Below are 16853 nucleotides of genomic sequence, written 5' to 3' on the forward strand. Positions count from 1 at the left end.
TTGTCCCACTGTATTCGCCTTTCACCTAGTGGTAGAAACATGGTGCCAAAGCTGGCTTTGTGTGGCAACCTCTAGTTCGCTTGCAGCCGCTCAAAGCTTCGAGCTGGATGTGATTAATTCATTGAACCGCTTCCTGAAAGCTACCTGAACCATGATTTTGTCCATATCTTGCACGGTTAATTCACGCACGAAACTGGTCATAAAGCTTCTCTATTTCCTACCAATTCCAGTGTCCTGCGAAAAGCCATTAGTTCCGCTTTCGTAGGCCTTTTACATCCTCCATTGCACATACGACAATGGCATGGTTACTGAAAGCCTATGTATTGGTTCCCAGGCCTCTCTCCCACTCTATTATGTTTTCACTAATCTCCTGAACTGCTTATTTTTCAAATTTTCCCGCGTGTCAAAACTGCACATGTAATTCCTTCAAACCTCTTTGCGTATCTCAGTCTCTACAGTCTCTACATTATGACTGACCGGGCACTTTTAGCGACCAGTCCATTCCCAAGTCCCATTCCGTTAGGTATCTGAGGGTCATCTCACCTGGTGACCTTTTTAGCTTCAAACAGACAGAATCCTTTGTAATACACTTCCCATAAGGTTTTCTGAAAATTGTATGACAGAACCCTTCAAATAACTCTAACGCAAGGGACCTTGGTCTTATTTCTCTCATTCTCAAATTTCTACTGGTCTGCACTCTTTCACTTGGTTTTACTGTCAGCACATAAAATACTTAGCGCTCACTGCTTAATGCATTAGCTTCTTAGGCAATAGTTGTTGTGCTGTATTCAATACAAAACCGAACATGCTTTCTTAAACAATCTGTGACCTGCACCATTCTCGTTTGGAAAATTAAGCTGGACTCTAGCCAACTCCAGCACCTTGATCTATCCAAAAACAACTTCAAATTCTAACGCATAAAACATGTCGGGGAAAATTTTTGCGCGAGAATCTGTTGAGTGAAGTTCCAGCGTATCCTGTTTGGCACACATGCTTGTGCCCCTTAGCCAGTTGTTTTCTATAGCAAAACGCGTCTTCCTCTCTTGTTCCCTGTGCACTCATTTATTTTCTTACTCTTGCGTTGTCTCCATTGCTGTCTGCGTGATGTAATGCGAAAGCTGAGGATTTACTACCCGGAGGTGCATAAATCTTGACTTGGCGTGATTAAGGGACGGTGAATATGATACCGATGTAAAAAATTTGTCCCACTACCTCATCAGTTAAACTATACCTCAGGCAGTCACATAGCACTGTTACTGCGCGTTAGTCGTGGAAGCATCCGTGCTGGACACTGGAGCCGGACCACAGTAATTCAAACAGTAGCGCCGTTGATGCAGTTGGGTCGAATACTGAAGCTGCGTAACACGTTCGATCTGTCACCTATGCAAACGGAGAAACCCTACGGCTTTTCGTAACCGAATAATACTGGTTTAGTCGCATAAACGACAACCAAAACGAGTAACCAATTTAAAAAAAAAGGGAAAATATGTAAACTTCAAATCGTTGCATAGCTTTCGCCTGAAGTCTTAACCCACCCGCACACATAAAAGGTTCCATATTCTTGTGAATTTTGAGACATAACCTGGAGATTTTTTTGAAGTTACCGCTCTACCCTGGTCATCTTTGGACCGCTCCTGCTAAACAGTTGCGTACCAACTAGGAAGCTAAGGTACATTGTAGTACACCGTTGAGTAGATTTTTTAAAATCATTTTTGAGTTTATTTCCTGCTCACACTATTCAGTACAGTTATGTATACATTTGATTGTTCCCTATTGATCATGGACCCCCAAAGCAGGCATACCACCATTTTTCCACAGATCACTTCGGATTGAGTGCCCCCAACAAACCAACCAGACACCAGAGATTGAAAGCAACTCAGATTCACAGCGAGCCAATTAAACTATGCGAAGACCACCTTCAGAGCCACCAGATGATGTTTAGAAGCTATGTAAGCAGTCAGAAGAGGAGGTATTTCACCCACTCAACCCCCCATTGACAATGTCACCTCGATTGGTGACAAAACGTTTGCAATCCAACTGCCAAGCTCGGCGAACAGACCGATCCTCTTGGTTTTGATTCATGGATTCACCTAAGGATAATTGCTTGCCAGTGGATTTCATCAGTAGACGACCGCTTTTCTAGGATACAGGCATCAGAGAGAGCCGTCTGGACTATATACTTACGAAACTACTGGAGTACATTTAAGTTCTGCAGGAAATTACTGCTGTGGCAGCACAGTAAAGTGCGAATTCCCTACCCGCAGTTACAAACTGGTGTGCAGTTACTAGTTCTGACAATTTCAACGATTTATTTGGCAGCATCCGATTGTAACACACTAGAAATTCAGTTGGGACCCCGTGAAATCCGAATTGATATGCAAATGAATTCATTTGTCGAAACACTAGAAACTAAGTCTGTCGAAGTGACGCAGTCGTTCACTTATGACCAACTTAAAACCTCGTTTTATCCTAGGCATTCTGAAACTTGAAAATTACCAGAAAACACTAAATACCCACTAAATCGATTGGAAAGGACAGTGATTACCTTATTAGGAAATTTTCGATTGAGCCATGGGGCCAACATTCTCGAGGGACCTGCAAACCTTCATGACTGTCATTTAGTTTATGAGGTGAGAGATTGTTCTTAGTGCACAAAACCAGTCACCGCTAGTCCCAAGAGTTTCTTGCTACGGGAACGTTAGGTCAGTGAACTTGAGTCACACAGGTTGGTATGAAAAAAATGTCGATGACCCCCTGGTCACTACTAAGCGGCAATGTGTGGAGTAACGAAGACGTTTCTTTCTATGTATGCTCTTAGGTGTGGAATGGTCCCACCAAGGTTGATGACAGACAATGTAATATCGGTCAAAAAAAGCAGTGCCACGAAGAGCTTAGTCTTGGCGAATGCTTACAACGAGTTTTTTTCATGTCCTCACCCGGGAAATTGTTTTGGCTACATGAAACTGGGTTATTATTACCAACACAAAGTTAGCGAGGAATTATTATAGTGAACAGATAGAGAAATACCGAGGAGTGATGTCTTTCAGATCAAAGCCTGGATGCGTCGGGACCACATATGATGAGACAGAGTTTATTGTGTGTATAGAGGAAGACGTAACATACGATTGGCTTCTATACATTTTCGGTAGATAGCGATACGGTACTTAGAAGAGATGACTATGCACACCAAGGTAGCACGTTGTAACGCCTAATTCTATGAGCACCAACTTGGATATGCAAAAATACTGCAATAATTTTCTCACAGAAAATGAAAATGAACTGACAAAAGGTAGAGTTTGTTGATTTTTTGTGAATGTCCAAGGTTAGTCTTCTTTTCTACAGTAATGGGTGGTTACAGTGCGTTACTGTAGTTATGAACTTTGGTTTCAAAAGAACTGTTTCCTGATCCAAAGCTGTTTGGTTCAGACTAGTTAAGCACCTATGACAGAAATGCTGTCTAGTCACCACGGTCATTGCACCAACTCTTCTTACGTGCATCGCTTATCATCTAGAAGATTACAAGCTTCTGTCTGCGTTTGTACACTGTCACTTTCAAGGGTTGCTTTCGCAACTTACCTGTAATGCCGTTCCTCTAGTTGATTTGTGCAACTTAATTGGTAAGCTGTGAAAATACGTAGGTAAAGAATGTTTTCACTAAATACTGGCTTGGGGCAGTCTCTTGCTTCTGATGGTCACTATTGAAAACGACGTTTCGGGATGGAACTATGACATCCCTTCTAGCCGGTTCAGGTCAATAAACGAACAAGCAATGGGGTTTCAGCAGTACTGAAACGCCACTTCATGAAAAAGCTTTTCCCTTCAAAAAAGTCCAGACGGGTAGTTTGTGCTGGGGAGGTCAATGGATTTTGATTCTGTGAAAGCTGATGTAAACTTGCAAGGCTTTATTGTCCTGCCCATACAACAGCAAGACTCTGGACGCCCGAGGTGTTTTTCTTGCTATCAACGGAGGACTGGAAATTATAAAACATGTTTACAGTCGATTGTTTGTATTCTAAATGAGTCTTCTGCGCAAATGCATATCGACCTTGAAACACTGGCCCCAACCGAGTGTGAACTTCACTCATCAGAAATTGTTCATGGACTAGTATCGGGAAGCGTTGCACTCGATCAGAACTTAATGTACCCAGTGGCATTAACGGCCCATCTGCCCAATGACGACCGAGAACAACCTACACTGAATTCTTGGAAAAAATCTTGTTCATAATTGTTGAGCAAGCAATGAGCTCGAAGCGGACACAGTTTGCGCTTTCCGTACTGTTTACGTCACAGAAGACTCAGCGGAAGAATTCGAAACACGTTCGGTCTTCTCGGAGAACTAGACTATTCGTGTACAACCACCTAGAAAACAGAGGCCAGTCGGACAAATTCCTTAGTTTAAAGTGAATAAAATAGGATTATTTTCTCCAATCCTTATGGTCTGATTTTTGACATCATGAGCTTTAACCTTCAATCCAATTTAACCATAAACATTGGCTTTTGCACAAATCTCCTCATGAAAGTGACCCACTCAACCAACAGCCATCGAAATGACTTCTTCTGGGCAGTCTCAATTGGAAAAAGCACTCTTTGCAGCCTGAGGACATAATCTGCTGCCAGCGTAAAGCACCTGCTAAGGATCATTCGTATGGTTACCTTTTCATCAGTGCATTAGTCCTACTTTCATATAAGTAGAGTAGAAGAAACGTTCAACTAATTAACCCACAAGCCTGTGGATATTTTCGAATTCTTTGTCGGTGCATTGGCGAAATTTTCACAAAATTTGGGACAAGACCACTAAGCAGAACAAGGGACCTTAAGACCAGGTAGGAGAGGATTAAGAATCCCCTTTGAGTGTCCATTTTTTTACCTATCGACGCTTTTGGTCACTGTGACTCGTAAACATGTGTAGGAATAGATTCTGATTGACAACGAGCTAGTACTTTGCTGTATTACGGCAATACACTTCGATGGCGACCAGTAGATGAAAGCTAGACATTCTTTCAATCGATCCACTGTATCCTCGATCGACCATTTCACAGCAAGACAAACTGTCTTGAACGAAAATAAGCCGAACTAAAAGAAGTCTGAGTTGAAGTTTGCATGTGTGTGGGTATGAGTACGTACAAACCTGAAACGATATGGGGGATTTCGTTTCAGGTCAGTTTTAAGTTAACCTTTCCGAGCAGAGCATCTGTTATCTACTCCAGGCATTTGCCACACGCTTGATTACTAGGCTGTCTGCGACGCAAGCTTTCGTCAAAGTACGGAATACCAAGCGTATCGGTGAGAGAAAACAGCACTTCCAACTCGGTCAGTAGTCGCGGACTAATAAAATATCGAGAAATGGCGACGGGAAAGAAATGTCTTCTGTTCGGACTCCAACGCATTCGAGTGAAAAAGTAGTGTGGTCAGTAAAATTCAGATAAAAAGAATGAATCTTGCATTGCTGGAAAAGCCGGGGTGTAAAGATGATTGCAGCACATGAGAACACATGGGTGGGAAACGCTATTATCTTTGACATATTCCTTCAGGAGGAGGCAGCGGTTGAACAAATCTGACTTAGCCTTCAGGCTATTAAGATAAAAATCACAATAGAATGGAAATATGCGGTCAACTGTAATGTGGTGAAGCAAATGAATTATCCATTGAGTCAGTAATTTAATGAATCGCTATAGTTCACTCAGCTGGATCCCCCACTTGGTGGTAGGTTCAGTACCGAATTGACCGACCTTTGTATGATATCAGATTTCCGGAATGAATATCGATCTGTCAATTAAGGTTATGTTAATGCAAAAAAATCGAACATTTCTTTTTTGACACTGGAAATTTATCATTGTGCTTTATCATGTCGAGTCAGCTTAGAATGAATACATTACTCTCTACCGGGCATTTTACCTCTTATGTACAAAATAACTTGACGATAAAACACCTCTAAAAAGGGGGCCATTCGGCTTCTCTGATGATTGTCCCTTATTGAGTTATTTTAATATGTAGCGTTTTATTATAGTAGCACTGAGATAGAGAGAGATTGTGATCTTCGCCTTCCAGAAATTTTGAACAGTACAAGAAATCCTTAAATGTTGCATTGTCCGAACATGAGTAAGTATTGAATAATGGGTTTTGTTTGTTTTTAATACAGTTGTATGGCATGTATTTATATACCATGCACTGGTGACCTGAAACACCAGGTCCCACCGGATGTTCGAATCGAAAGATTTCAAGTTACAATAAACAAATTTCGGTGGCAATCGGATCACGTGAAACGGCGCTACCGGTGTTTGGAATTTAGTTATCATGCGGAGAGGGACACCCAGTTGTAAGTTGTAATCCGAAACTAGTACACTGTATTTCTAGGGAAATTCGATCGCAATATCTTCAACACAACCCAGGAATTCAACTTGCGTGCAAAGTAGAGGAGTGTGGTGTGTTTTACAGCTCTCAACGGAGTTTAGAAAATCTACCACTCTATTTTGTTGAGTAGGTGATCAGGTCCAAAGATATACGTAGGTCGAGCTGCTACCACCAATGTGAGCATTCGTTTAACGTACTCGTTTTGCATAAACGCGAAGCGTACAAGCAGTAGTCCAGCAAAGCAGGTTTAACATCAGGCTGCTCTATCCAGGCATTCAGCTGGGGTGTTGCGACGTACAAACACTGTGGCACATTGGAATACTGAAGTCTGTGGTGTCCAGCGTTGAACACGAGCAACGTGACCCCCTTTGAGAGACTGGCCACCTCCCCTGATTACTCAACTTACTAAGAGTTGTGTTTGACTTTGAATACCATCACAGCTCCGACCGAATCGGTGATACTTATGCACTCTGGTTTGCAACGGAGTAAATTGTAGAAAAACAAGCTTATAAGCAGCACAACTCGATTGAAAGTCATTTGCTAGTCACAAACACATAGTGTTCTCATTTGTGCAGCCACCTACCTGTGATATTTGTGATATTCTGCAGTCGTCTGAATCTTGAAGCAGTTGATGTTATGAGGTTTGGAAATCTTCAGTCCAGCTTTCTTCTTGAAAGTGAATTCAAACTGGGCCGAAAATCTTAGAAACCCTGTACAGCTATTTCATGCCATTGGGGAATTAGCAGCAGCGAGTATCCCACCAGCTCAAAATATCCTGGCCAATAGTTGAAGAATTACCTGTCTGTACACCAGCGGGCTTACCAGCAATGTGATTTGTTCCCTTGAAATTTGTGAGATTCGCATTATTCATGGTCCCAAACAAGCATGAATTAGACGTACAAGGATTCTCAACTTCGTTGATTATAATGGATTCATCTACAAAATGAAGGGTATATTGTGCTGTCAAAATATTATAGGTAGCCCAGAGAGGGCAATAATCCACAAGTCACGTGAAGCTTCCAACTGAAACGTCCTCACTGGAGTAGCAAGTCAACACGCGACTACGTGATGTGGACTGCTTGATTCGAGGATATGCGACGCTCTATCCTGCCTAAGCGTAAGTTGATCACACTGCTGATCAGCCGCTCGCGACCGAATTCTTCAGTCCTAAACCGGTATCCGGTAGGTCTTGCGTTTGAATCTTCCCGAAAGCTTGCGGGATGTAAGCTGACACTGTTTATCAACGAGGATGAAACAGCTGTGCGGTGCTTCCTGACTTTTTGGCATAGGGCACTTACATTTATAGGATGCTGATTTGAATCTTGATGTCCTTGCCCTAGTTATTATGATGTTACAGCACTTCATACCGTGCTTTCTTCCCTATCTCGAGAGCGAACACTTGAGATGGAAGATGCTTGCTGTGCGTATAGGCCTGAGTGGATCAGAAGAAGCTCAGACACTCGGGGATTTTAGTCGGAAGTGGAAACAGTACGTAGGCCCACAGTGAGTGACCACACAGTATTTGGGTTAAACGTTCCATTTTGTTGACTAGATACCACAAGCCCACTGAAAACATGTATTTCCGGGGTTTTCATCTGTTTTGGAGAGTATGTAGTGCAGTATTAGTATATACCCACACTATCTATGTACTCAGCCCCACACTTCCAGTCACGGGGAACTGAATGTCGAAAAAGGATGCCGATACCAACTGAGTTTACTGAAGCTCTGTTTTACTACCAAGCGAAACATTTCATCTTTTCGAAAACACACTGTATGACATGTGTATGTTCCATTCCTCGGAAATTTCATGGACGAATAGATGCAATCGTCAACTCACCTTGTGAAGCAGATGTTATGAGTTCGTTTGAAACTACATGGCTGAAATATGTGAAGCCTTTTTGCTACCGATTTCCAGTGAATGAGCCGATAGGGTTAGCTGCTATTCTTGTCATCCAGAATAACCCTTGAATCTTGTTGTGAGACGAAGGGCAGGATGAATAACATGAAAGCAATTGGGCACATTTGGGCAGTGCTGTCCTTTCTCTATCCAAACTTGCCCATGATTTGCTCAAAACTACTAGAATGTACCTGTTATGTAAGGAAAGTTGAACTGGGGTCTGACAAAAACATATCCGTAGTCATTCGGGTTACGTTAGTGAACATTTATGGCATTACAATCTCTAAGATAATTTTGTCTATCAACTACATTGTTACTGCCAGGTATCTGGCCCAGGATTTCGAATAGGGGCTTTAACTGTCTACTATGCATATCCAACACCTCTGGTGATATTGCAAAAAACGACGAATAATAGACGTAATAGATTACACATGAGGTTGCTAGAAATTCGTTGACGATTGGTTTTCCCCTTCTTGGAGCTCGTTATATACGCGCATTCTCCGAGCTTCCCTCAACTTTACGTTTTATTGGAATCCAGATTGCACGCAGTCCTACTGTTACACTCATCTGATGAAGAATAGCAATAAGCAGAGATTCAGCTTGGTTCCAGTTAGGTCTCTCCTGAAAGCCAAATTATTATGCAGGTGAGAGTATTAGTCGAATTTCCCAAAATTTGAGTTCATGTAGAACGTAGATTTGTCAGGAGCTCAAGGATTTCGCCTACCTGATGAATCAGAAGAAGAGCAAAACTGGTAGTGTGCTGTCGAAGAGTTTTCAGTAGCATTGTGATTAGTGTATTACGTCCACACAAGGTATTGTGCTATTTCGAATGTCGTACCAGCCGAAGAGTATGACGGCCTGGTACAGCACATCATTAACGGGCGATTTAATAGGGTTTCAGGGAGAATGCACATGAAAAGCAAATTAGTATGCAATTGAGTGTATTAGTGGAAAGAGGAATAACGTTAAATTATCATGAGTGGATGCATGGTACTGTGAATCAGGTAGCTAGCTATACTGCACTTAAGAGGAAAGTTATTCATAGTCATGTTGATCCTGTCACACTTCTTGCTGTCTATCTCACTAGTTACTTTCTAAGGACCTGTTGCCCTTCATTCTGTCGCGATTTTCTACTTCAAAGCTGAGGAGACCCATTCATCGGTACCGAGTTTCACTGCTGCGACAATATCGCATCGTCCTTATTGGAATGTCCAAGGAAAAAGTGAAAAGACATCAGTTTCTATGGGAACTCAAGTTACTGGTTGGTGATGACGAGTTGGTTGTATGTCGACATTCTGGAGGGGAAATATCCGAGGGGATAAAGGTAAACCGTGAATCAAATGTATCAACGGGAAATATTCAAAACTCAATTCATCACCTTCATGCAAGCCACCGATCCCATAATCAGAGGTTGATTGTGAGCCATACTTGGGTCAGGATATCTCAATCAATAAAAATGTAGCACTCCAATGAGTGTACCGGTACCCAGTCGTTTGTCTTGAAAAATGTGTACCGATCTGTCTCACAAATAATGAAATCAGAGTTGCTCTTCTAGGGCTGACCTGTGAGAGATGGATGTTAAACTTTTCTAAATCTTCCAACTATAACGGTAGGACTAGAAACCCATCTCTTGGTGCAGAATTTGATGAATTCAATACCAATATGAAAACGTACTAGGTGTTTGCTGTGAGTTTTTATCTAATTGCGATGTCTATGAAAGGACTTGGCAACTCGGACATGAATAGAACTTAATCGCACAACTGATTATTAATGCATTCATTTCAAAAGCTCGCCAGCGACACAACGTCAAAACCAATGGGATATCTGTTTTATGCTGCATGACAAGAACTTAGGTTAGCGAGCAAACTAAAACGTGGAAGCACAGGATCAGATGAAGTCAGTCCTGCGTACAGTCCAAGTACGAGTACAATGTGCGAAGTGGGATCAAGGGTACCTGATTATTTCTACATATGCACTCTTCCATATTTAGAACCCATGGCACATGGATTGAACCTGGTAAATTGACTGACTTATTGATCATTTAAATTGTAGAAACTACCAAGCTACATATCATTCAGTTTTGCTACAGCTAAGTTTGTAAATGAATACTTGTCATGGTGTGCGAAATTCATCATTCTCCCTTCATGGGAGATAAAGTGCTGATATATCCTTCGTTGCATGGTTACTCTAAGCAACCATGATTGACGTTTAGCATTGGTAGTGAAGATCCTGTAACCAACTATTTAGATAGCCCTCACTACTATCTATATATACACCTTCTATCGGATTTATACTTGTATTGTGTGCAAGGCAGTCTAGTAGTCGGGTATTCTGGAACCGGGAAAACGAATCCTCTATTCTGATAATGTGTGTTAGGGTATTATAATCATGGCACGTTATTTCTGCAAAGCTTTTACGCGACACACTTCAGGTGATCACCAGTCCTCTTTATGCGGGATTCGGCCGGTATTCGCGAGCCAGACATCTTACTTCCCCATCATTGTTTTCCCAATCTACAACAGGACTTCAGCAGTGGCTCTGATTCGTAAGAATCCTCTTTCCTTTTCTCAGGCTATGTCAATAAAATAGGCTGGGCCATATGGGTCGTGGAGAACGATTTCACGCGAACCACCGACTTCCACATTCTCCCACTCATACGTCCAAAGGAACGATCGTCCGCAAAATCGGTCGTACTGCGTGCACATCGTAGTCATTTAGATAGTTATTTTCATATTCGCGTACTGTTGGTACGAAGAGCCTGATTGAGTACTTGCTTGAAAAGCCCTAAGCCCAAATTCAAGTTGACAGACCAATTCAACTTTGAGATACTCGTGATCTGGTTACACACCATTCTGCCATTCAAGATAGTTTTCATGTGTAACCACATACTACTCGCACATCTACTCAGTATTATCCGCCGTTACACCAGAACTGGCTTTGCTTTAGGAATGGTTCACAACCACCAGTGAGACGGTCATCAAATGCGGTTGGACAAAAGAAACTTTCGTGCACCCTTCCAACCCAAAGTATTAGTTTACACGATAGCAAAGCCTAAATATCATGGCTGTATTCTACTCAACTCCATGGCCAACTTCATCTACAGCTTCTATTGAATAATATGCTCAAATAATAGCTAAAACTCATCCATAGAACCATAATTACCCATTATACAGAAATATATGACTTCCGTTTGCTGGTTTGTCCATACGAAATGAATGGTAGTCGACTGCATCCTCAAACCCTTGAGGTATGGGAACTGAGGTCCGCGCTTAGGCAATAACCAGCAATGGGGTAAATAAACCTGCTTCGGTTTAATTTGGAAACATCGATTTTCAATTAAGATCATGGGGTAACTTCAGCTTAGACAGAGATATTTAGAAAAAAACCAGCGATGCACACGTGATGCGTTTAGAGCATAAGAGTGCCTTGTTAATCACTTATAGGTTACTAATTTGGAAGCACATAATGGCATGTGGTCTTAGAACTCATGAACCTGTAGATAATGTTGGACCAGTCAGAGAGCGCCGAAGTTTTGTTTTACTAACTCTAGTTCTCATAACTAAATTTCGTGATCAGTGTGTCATTAAGTAATCACGGAATAATGATTGCTCTTTTTTGCTGCAACCGGAATATTTATAAAAGGTCCCCAGATGTCACATATTCTGGTCGCTGTGGTGGACCAGATAAACGTCGGTTTTCTACTGAAACCTATGGAAATAGATAGATAGAGCCAGCATCTTGGCACTAGATTGGTGGTTACTGTTCATTACAGTTTTCAACCGATCTCTGATTGATCCAAGACCGAGTATAATCCTAGGTTTATATGGGCTTCACTAGTTCACTAACAGCAGTAAGCCCGGCTGCACATACGTCTGTAGTACCACGCTTGTTTGCAGGCAACCAGAGGCTGGAAGTTAGACAACTCCGAAAGCGTCTGTAGTACCACGCTTATTTGCAGACAACCAGAGGCTGGAAGTTAGACAACTCCGTATCAGATAGCAACTGTCCGCGTTCAAAATAACTTTGGAACAGTTGGTAGGCCTTACTGGATGGCTCCGTACGACTGGGTGCCAGTCCCATTCTCCACCAATGGTTACAATAATCTGTGTATATGGTGGTTAGACGTAACAATGCTGCAGTCGATGCACACAATGGACCTGCAGATGGATCTGCAGAAGTTGGCCTGATCGATCGGCAGATCGATACTCAACCCAGTTCTACAGAGGAACCTAGCCTGGTAGAATAAATTAGCAGGCTAATCGATCCATCTATCATTGTGCAACGCACTGAACTAAGGATGCGTGAATGCACCACTAGATGTCTTCACCTACGTGGTTTCTCATATTGAGGGCATTCGTTTCTATCGATGTTCAGTTGGAAGTGTCGCATGAGAAGTGCCCTAAATGGTGGCAAAAATGAATTATCCAGCAACATTCTTCGGCAGAAAACCCAACCCCCTATAGTTGATCGGGCAGATTTCCCCGTTTCAGCTTCCATCCAGCCAATGAACCGACAGATCTGCTCAGACAATTAGTTAGGCAAATGTTCCGAGACCCCTCCGTATAACTAATGAGTTATATCAGAAAGTTGCCAGTTGATCTACTGCACCAGTTACTAAATGCACTGACTACATGTCGGAACGCGCCCAGTCATGGAAAAAGTACATGTGCAGGGAGTGACGCATCCCCAAGGTCACCATCGGTACGACACGTCCGGAAAGCAGGTGCGTTGGCGGAGCGCACCAAACAAGCTTGGCAGCATAAGACCAGTGGGGTGGGGCTGAAATTGTTCACGACCGGAACACCGCCATTGGCTGTACAGAATGAACAAGTGGACGACCATATTTGGCCATTTAGTCATCCTATATATTTGCGCAGAAGCCCTGCATGTTTTGTCCTAACAATACAGCCGTGTCCCGAGTTCGCTGTCTTTTCCTTATCGCGTAGTCTGGCAGGCTCAGTGCAGGCGTAACCAATAGACGGGAAATCGCGATGCAACACTACATCATACACCTTTAGAGCTTGCCTAATAGCAGAAATATGTCACTTGGGATTCCGTTCTGACAAAGAATGCCGCGAGAATTTGGCAAAAATAAGTGTGCCGAAATTTTACTGCGTTGCGTGAGTTATAAGCCGACTTGCTATTGTGAAGTTTAAGATAATTGCGGTTGTCGCAGTTTACAACGGATCTCTTCATCTCTTTTATCTTAGTAAGAATGAGTCGATACGAGTTATCCTGACTTAGGGGCCCAGTGTTTAACACTGATGTTTCGCTTCTGTGAAAGTCCACTGTGAGAGTAACAACAGCTTGTTGTCCCGCTTGCCCCAGTGTGTACATTAAAAGAAGTCAGATAGGGTCTACGTCAAGGCTTGAAGATTGATTTCGAACTGTCTGAGGATGTCAGTGCCGGTTGATGCGCAGATGTCGCTACCAAAATCGATGCAGGGCGGTGGAGTCACCGGTCGCAACTAACGGACCTGAGAGAAGAGAGTTATTAATGAGGTAGGTGGAGGGGTAGGAAAACGTGTGTGAAAAAGAACGATAGGAGACGTCAATAGTGGCCTGTTTTAGTTTGCCCGCCGTGCTGTATGCAGCAAGTAAGATGACCCGGCTGATGGCATCACACGACGGCCGATGTGGCATGAGATTATTTATAAGCGTGCAATCCATGGCTGTGTGGGCTGGAATACTCTCAATGCGTCCAGACCTAGACAGGAGGATGATCAGGGTCTTCAGTCAAAGTAGTTGGCTGAAATTCATGACCGCAAAACAGTGGTGTTTGGCGGGAAATGCGAGTGAGTTGCCATTTTTGAAGAGCAAGTGGCCACACGTGTTCCAACCGCCAACCTGGAGGGTCAGAAGACTTCTCACCATTGACTAACTTGGTGTGATGGACTTTATGAGTGCACCGTGGACACCATAGCTCAATGGATCACGGTGACACACACCACGGTAAGGTTGAGTCTCTTCGCGAAAATAGATTAGAAGATAAAAAAAAAAACAAATAACCGTTATCTTTCAAGTTCTGCGCATCATTTGATAAAAACATCAAAGTTATTTAAATTCCCGTTATATGAGCATCACGATTCATCTGTTGGGTTAATCAAACAAGCGACTTTTAGAAAAAAACTCTTGTCACGATAAGATCCCGGGCATTCTAAACTAGGTTCAAATTTTGGATTTGAGCCATTTTTAATTAGAAGGGGTTCTCAAAAACTGATATGTATTCCACCTGAAACACTCAAGTACAGTGTACCACTGGACCCACGTGTGGTCCATCCACAACAGCTGGTAGGGTATTTTTTGTCCGGTCTAACCTGATGCGTGGTTGGTTTGTTACCGCTGCCCTGGAGGGTGGATAACACAACAGCTAGTGTCGCGCCTCCCTCACGTAAAGCTACAGTCGAATTGCTGCTGGATGCTGCAACTAGCTGTCTCTATCCTCTGTGGTACCTTGCTCCAGGTGCGTTGTCTTATTCATGAAACATGCTCAGAGATATTTGGCTAGTTCAGCGTCGCGGGAATTCTGCCTTGTTGCAAACCGGTTTCTCTCCGAATTGGTAGATGTTCTTGTTCAGACCTGAAGAGTACTCACTATTCCTGAGCCAGACCTAATGATCCACTCGTCTGACGTGTTAGGGCATAACCCCTGGATAGGCTTCACTCAAACATCATTCGCGCACTGTGATTTGATCGCTATCAGTTAAGAGAAAATCACATGTAGCACGACATCCACCACTGTGGTTTTATTTTCAAACAAATTATGGTTGTAACCTTTCACATCTCTGTGGGGTGTTTTACAGTATAATTCAGGTTCCTTATTTTCACTTAGTAATCTTGCCGAATTCGATTACTGTAGATCGGAATGCAACCAAACTATTCCGGAACAAGCAGAATGCTGGTCAGTTCAGTAAATTGCAATGCACTGTTAATATAGCCCAAGAAAAAAACATCTTCTATTTGAATTGTGGAAACACTGGCTGGAGGTCTTGAAATTGACATATCGGCGAGAAATATAACCTTTCGTTCTTGACGTCTGATTCCGGATATTATTTTCTAGAAATGATCCACTCGTCTGACGTGTTAGGGCATAACCCCTGGATAGGCTTCACTCAAACATCATTCGCGCACTGTGATTTGATCGCTATCAGTTAAGAGAAAATCACATGTAGCACGACATCCACCACTGTGGTTTTATTTTCAAACAAATTATGGTTGTAACCTTTCACATCTCTGTGGGGTGTTTTACAGTATAATTCAGGTTCCTTATTTTCACTTAGTAATCTTGCCGAATTCGATTATTGTAGATCGGAATGCAACCAAACTGTTCCGGAACAAGCAGAATGCTTGTTCCAACAGTGGAATGAGGTTCTTGGATTGTCGATGTCGCAACTGAGATAACAGTTCCATGACATCATATTAAATGGTCTTGCCCTTGATGACAACTGGATCGTGTGTGCAGAAAGTCAGGCTCGCCTTAAAGAGAAGCTTGAAGATGCTGCGGTCAAGCTGGGAAGAGCAGGTATGAAGGGAGACGTCCGAAAGACGATGCTACTGTTATTTGTGGGCTCAAGAAATATCGGGCGACAAAGGTCTCAGTCGAACAATTTTGCTTCGCGGAGGAACTCATCACTCCCCTAGGTCCAACAGACACCATGAACTATTCGGGCATACCCTCTAATTCTGACAGGAGTGGAGTCTGTGACCACTGGCAGCAGCTGCTCAGACTGCTCCATGGGGTGACGCGTGACACGTTGAATCCGCATCAAAGAACGGGAATCACAAGGAACTACCTGATACCGAAGCTGACATATTCGCTCGGTCTCGGCCAAGTCCACCGGGGCACTCCCAAAAAGTTGGAAGTTACATCGCGCAATCTATTCGTGTATGACTCTGTCTCCCGAAGGGCGCCCCGATCAGCTACACTCACGCCGGTAAACAACATGGTGTACTTGGTATTCCAAGTCTGATTGAAACAATTCCCATGCAGTGGAGAGCGCGTATAGAAAAACTCCTTTCTACACAGTGCCGAGTATCACGCAATTCGGTCAACAATTCCGCATTTGGCAAGAGTGTTCGGGATCTCAGCCTTCCGATCGGAGCCCATGGTGCGTGTATAATCACCAAAGAAAAGCTGGAAGCTGATTGGGGCGATAGTCTTTACAACGGAGTTGACGGTCGTGGTTTACGAGAATTAGTCGCTTCGCCTCTTTCCAATTGATGGTTCGCATTTCCGGAACGAGTGCTTCCTCAGATATTTATCCGCGATATCCAGCTCCAAAGCAAACTACCTAGGACGAGAGTTAAAAGTACTCGGCATGATCAACTTGGCCAACCGGAGAGTTTGGTGCATGTCTTGCAGTCCTGTTGGATCATGCATGACGCTAGATGTGCTCGCCATAATCAGGTTGCAAGGGGACTGGCGAAACTTCTCCATCGCCTAGGATACACCGTCTTCGAGGAGTTGACGTCTTTAATCAAACCTGACCTAATCGCTGTTCGGGAGCGTCAACCAACTGCGATAGACGTAAGCAAAGTCTCGGGAAAAAGAACAATCAATGATCACTCAATCAAAGATACCAACATCGGCGTTGACACTGATGCT

Source organism: Opisthorchis viverrini, assembly GCF_000715545.1.
Source record: "Opisthorchis viverrini unplaced genomic scaffold opera_v5_92, whole genome shotgun sequence".
NCBI classification, from domain to species: domain Eukaryota; kingdom Metazoa; phylum Platyhelminthes; class Trematoda; order Opisthorchiida; family Opisthorchiidae; genus Opisthorchis; species Opisthorchis viverrini.